General features: G+C 35.5%; 1 non-coding gene across 1 annotated transcript; it reads right to left on the bottom strand.

The window, feature by feature from the left end:
- Nucleotides 1-5,520: 5,520 nt before the first annotated feature.
- Nucleotides 5,521-5,639, bottom strand: LOC112481367. Its single transcript, XR_003046879.1, has one exon. It is a non-coding gene; the product is annotated as a 5S ribosomal RNA (ribosomal RNA).
- Nucleotides 5,640-6,049: the final 410 nt, after the last annotated feature.

Here is a 6,049-nt window from a genome sequence, read left to right on the forward strand (position 1 = left end):
ATTTGAAAAGTCTTTTTATGGAAAGCCTGGCTTTCAAAGTTTCCTTGTTATTTTTAGTAAGATTCGAGAAAATTAGCTTTGAAACCTAGGCTAATCAATGAATTTGTTTTGAGTTGGGTTCCAGGTGATCCCTACTCTCTCACTGTCTGAGGAAAGAATGCTTATGGGTGAGCACCACACACAAACATGTTTAAAGAGGAGTCTAAAAGCGCGTCAACTAAATATTTCCAACCATCATCCTCATTTACTATTTTTCTCTGTTTGGGGGAAATAAGATTCATTCTCCATTATCTAGGGCTTTAAATTAAAACTAGATTAGTAAGACAAAGGAAAAGAATGAGAGGTTAAATTAATTAAGTTTAAGATAAAGATATGCGATTATTAATGCTAGAGTGCCAACTTGCGGAATGCGGATTTCCTAGAGGAGGGCGTAATTCATTGAGTGGAAATGTATTTTAAAATACAGTTGCCGGACAGTAATAGAGCAATACATAGTAACGAATTTTGAAGGAAGAAGAAGATGACCCAACAATTCTAAACAATTCAAGCAACTTACGTAAAAATTACAGGTGTCATCAAATGTGTTTGCCATCAGAAAATATATCCGCAATGTATTTTTTTTTATTTACATACTTCATATCTATCATAACCTAGAGGCAAATAGCCACTTAATTTTAAATATCAACCATTTTCTAACGATGTCAAAATGTATATATCATTAGTCAGAATTCTGTGATTGGCCAGCTTGCACGTAGAATTTACCATTCTGATTTGGATGGCCCAAGACTTACCAAACTTAATATTTACAGTCAGAACACATTTTTTCTCCCCTAAATCCTATACAGTGATACCTCTTTGCCTAAATAACACCCATCTCCTTGCTTAACGAGTAAATCCAGGGTCGTCCTAGATACCTCTTTCCTCACGAGTCTCTGAATCCTTTACATCCCATCTCTTCTGTCTCCGACAGGTGTGCCAAGCCCATCTGTGTCTTATCATTATTACCATCTACGGATAAGACCCCAGCGCTTCTTGGCCGGATGTCACAGTCAGTCCCAGTAACTTTCCCTGCTTCCACACTTGTAGCACTACGATTAATCTATATTTGACAGCCAAAGTAACTATTTTGAAATATAAATTGTATATCATAAGCAACTTAACGCTTTACAAAGCTTCCCCTCACACAAGGGGGAAAAATGTTCCAAACTGCTTCTTGTGGTTAATAATGGGTCTGACTCAGACCCAGCCCATGGTCCCCCTTGTCCCCTACATTAGAGCCACTCTCGTCCTCATTTCATTTTTCAGTCCCTCTAATCAATTATCCACCCAATATCGAGAAATTTCATAGTGTGAATTATATAAAAGTAAATCCCCTATTAGACAGCCTACTAAGGTTTTACTTGCTTTGAGAATGACATATAATTCCATTATCACTACCTATAAGTGGAGTGCCTGCCTAGTTTAGCATCTGAACCAGGGTGCTTTTAAAAGTGAAAGGAAGTGTGTCTATAAATTGGAACAATGGACATAAAACCAGGTCATCCTATTTACGCTTTCCCTGCCCTACGAGTTATTTTATGAGCTTTATTTTAGTTTGGGTCCTTGTATCCCTCTCAGAATTATTTCTGGGGAAATCACAAACCACCCTCATCAATTTAATTTCCACACGTATGTCCATAATCTTCAAATTTCTCTTTCTATTTAAATATTCTTCACTGACTTCCAGATAAACTTCCCATCGGTATGCTCGGAATACCAGGATTCCAAAATTAATTAACACTCTATTTCTATTATTGTGTTTGTTGTTTTAATATGTATGTTTTAGCGACTCACAAGGAAATACTCAGGTTGGTTTTGCCTTGCAAGCAAAAGAGCAAAGCTGAGGTTGGCTATCTGACAAACAGAAGCAGACATAGGAGCTGAGTTTCCTTATCCAACACTTGGTGTAGAGAATCAGCCTTTCATCATCGAGCGATGAGTCTGTTGAAACCACCTCTATCAAGACCCCTGGAAACAGCTATGTGCATTATTTAAGCTATTTAGCATGTAAGCAAGTTTGACTAGTTATTTTCTGTAAACTATTTTCAAGTCAAGTTACTGAGAAATTTCCTCATGCAAAAAGGTAGACGATGTTTGAAAAGTAGTCTATTTATATATTTTTTCCTGGAAAGAATGGTCTAATTTCTCTCATCTCGATGCATTTTCCTTGCACGTGCTCCATCGTATTTTGTGTTAACTGCTTTGAAACGATCTCACTCTCTCCAAAATAAAAATAATCTTCGAGAACAACACCGACAACAAAAGTTATATCATTTTACTGGATTTTTGAAAGCACTTGTTTATGCAGCAATGTGAATATTTTCGAGAGTAACAATTATCTTCCAAAGTGGGTAAAAAAATTATCTCATATAAATATATTGTAGCTTAAAATTATATCTCTCGGATGTCGGTACAAAAGAGAAGGAAAAGTAAGGAAACAAATAAGCCAATATTGCATCCTATTGCAGTCCCTTTAGTGGGTACATGATATTTCTTCATGAATAAAGATAGAGTAAACCACATTTGTAGCATAATAAGAAAAGGTAATTAGTGTCATCTATTCACCACTGTTAGAATTTGACTAGAGCAATTTGATTATGTTTATCACATTTTAAACTTTGAGTAAGTTTTTCAGCTCTGTAATTCAGTTAGTGTTGAAGTGTGGAGAATATAACTCAGCTTCTCAGTATGATTGATGAGCATGAACGCAGAGGAATGGGGATGCAAAAACACACACGCAAAAAAAAAAAATCAGATATTGCAATATAGATCCTGCAAAATACTGGCTTTAAAGTATATCTCCTCTAAATCGGCGTGAATCTGTTGGCAAAATCCGTATAAAACTAGCAGGACTTCTTCCCAGACAAATACACAAAGGAATGAGTGTGTGGAGCGGGAGGTCTCTTTGTGTCTGTCTACACAGACTGAAAGGAAATAATTTTCAGAAAACGTAAACTGCTTGACGTTGTTATAATAGCAAATTAATTTCTCATGTTAACCTAAAATCAACTAAGATAATATGTGTCAAAATAGATCACTAAGAAATCAATTAAAACAAAGCAAAGAGCCTCTTTTTGGTAAGACTGAATTTTGAATGAATAAGTAGGTTTCATTCTCAGACATTGACACTCTTTAATTGGAGTCTATTAATGTAGGTGTTTGGGGTTTTTTTTTTTTTCTTTCTCCACAAATTGACGTAATCCCTTACATATAGTTCAGAAATATTCTAAGAATCAATTAAAACAATTACAGGTGGAGATAGTGACAGGAATACTGACTGCTCAGGGCCATCTCTGGAAATCACGGATCGGAGGATGTGGAAATTTTTGAGGTAGGAAATATCTGAAACCATGAGTTCTGGCAAGACACCAGGGGAACCTGGACAAAGCAAAGAATAAAAAAAAAAGAAACAGAGAAATGCAAATCAAAACCAATGAGATGGCCCCTCATATCTGTTAGGGCAGCTCTTACCCAAAGGACAGCAGGTAAGCGTTGGTGAAGATGCGGAGGAAAGGGGCCCCTCATGCACTGTTGGGATTGGAAATGGGTGCAGATGCTACAGAAAACAATACGGAGGTTCCTCAAAAAATTAAAAATAGAACGACCCTATGACCCAGCATTCCCACTTCTGTGCATACATCCAAAGGGGCGACGTCGAGATCACCAGCAGCTGCCCGCCCTCCCTCTGCTTTAGGTGACAATGACCAACCACACCCCAGAGCTCACTTTGCATGAGATCTCAAGCTTTAAACAGACAAAACTTATAAGAGATGTGTATATGGTCTTTAAAACATGATCATTCCTGTTTTAACAAGAACTCCGTGTTTTGAAAACAAAGAAATTAGGTACTTTGCAAATCTGGAAAGGCGAATGAATGTACACAGTTAATCCACGGAGGGTGTCTAGAAAAATGCAAGTTACAGATGAAGTCGATTTCCCGTTTGCTCTCCTAGACCCGTCTGCTAAATCAGGTTCTTTGTTCTTGCCAAGCGCAAGGGTGAGAGAATCGTTTATTCTTCTTCTCAGTAATCTCCACTATACTTTCTCAGACAATAGAAAATAGCTCTGTGGGGAAGTTATACAATGATGTTCTAGTGCTTGAAGAGAAACATTCGCCTGCGACGGCATTTCTGGGCATGATATCAAACCACCTTGCACTGGTGGCATCGAGAAGCTCTCTCCAGCTGACAGTGGTGGTAAATCGTGATGGCTTCCCAGAGAAGTGAATCATCAGAAATATTCTGAACTGCGTCAGGTGCTTCTCTGAAACCTTTGTAAGATTACAGTAATGCAAGCACTTAAAATCAGACATGCACACACACACACATACACACACACACTCCTGTATCATTTCAGATAATGACCTATTTAAAGAGTACACAGGTGTTCTGTTTACACAATAAAACATGATCATTCCTGTTTTAACAAGAACTGGGATGAGACAGACTTATCCCAAAAGGTTCAAAAAAAATTTTTTTTAAACAAAAAACATGATGTGACTTTGCTGGCTATGGCAAATTTAAAAATTCTGCACACTAGCCTATCCTGTCTTTTTTCCTTTTTTAAAAATTAATTAATGCCAATGCAAATAATGAAATAAACCATGCAGCCATATTTCAAGGGTATTTATGGCAATGTGTGCTCTAAATATACGCACATTTAAACAGGATAAATATGAATTTATTTTTTTTTATTTTACTTTATTTCTGTGTATGATGTGCATTTATATTAGCCCTTGTGTGTTTATTGAGCACCTACTAGATGCTGATTGATCTATGAAAATACCAAGACATTTGCTATAAAGTTTCTCCTCAGACACCACAATCCGCAGAATAAGGGTTCATTTGAACAGTTATTTGAAATGTTCAGGAAAGCAAATCCATAGACACAGAAATTATATCGTAGTGGCTGGAGTCTGGGGTACATGGGAATGAAGGCTGAGCTCTGAAGGGTGCACGAGGCCTAACGAACACGTTCTGGAATGAGACAGTGATGATGGTTTGCACAACTTTGTGAATGCACTAACACGACTGAATTTTATACTTAAAAATTGTGTGGCATGTTAACTAGATCTTAATAATGCTATTTAAAAAAAAAGGAGACGATACATACTGTTCATGGAAATATAGAATACATCTTATTTTTCGGGCTATTATCTAAAAATGGAAGTAACTGTAAACTATCTATAAAAACCTAGAAAATATATTCAACATATTTTCCTTTATTTTAAAATTATATAAATTTTGGTCGAATTTTTGATTTCTATATTTCTTCAATCTCAAAAAAAATTTTAAATTCATGGATTATTAAAACTTAAATTTAATTTTTTTGATAAACAGACATAAATGAATAAAAGTTTATTTTAATAATATACCACATATTTTTGCTATTATAAACCTTTAAATACCCCCAGTAATTATATGGAGAAAAAAGTATATTTATGGGACATCATGATATTGTTTATTTATTGTTTTTTTTTAACACCTACAGCACCTGGTCTTCCTAGGTGGTCTCCCATCCAAGTACTAACCAGGCCCGACCCTGCTTAGCTTCTGAGATCAGACGAGATCGGGCGCGTTCAGGGTGGCATGGCCATAGACCAAGATATCATTTATACATTTTTTTTTCATTTATAATGAAAAGACAAGGAAACAATTATAAGAAGATTATGATTTCAGAATATTAAATTCTATAATAAAAATTTCTAAATCTGTTTTTCTAATTTAAAATGATTGATAAATTCACAATATCTATTTTGACAGCTTTGAAAAAAGTACATTATTTGTCAAAATATTTTTTATTTGTCAAGTGTCATTTTCAATATAGAATATTTTATTTTTCATTTTTTATTAAGTTTATTGGGGTAACATTGGTTAATACAATTATATAATTTTCGGGTGTACATTATAATTTCATATCTGTATATTCTATTGTGTGTTTACCACTCAAAGTCCAGTTGCCTTCAGCTACCATATATTTGATCCCCTTTACCCACTTCACCCTCTCCCTA

Source organism: Pteropus alecto, unplaced genomic scaffold, assembly GCF_000325575.1.
Source record: "Pteropus alecto unplaced genomic scaffold, ASM32557v1 scaffold14, whole genome shotgun sequence".
NCBI lineage: Eukaryota > Metazoa > Chordata > Mammalia > Chiroptera > Pteropodidae > Pteropus > Pteropus alecto.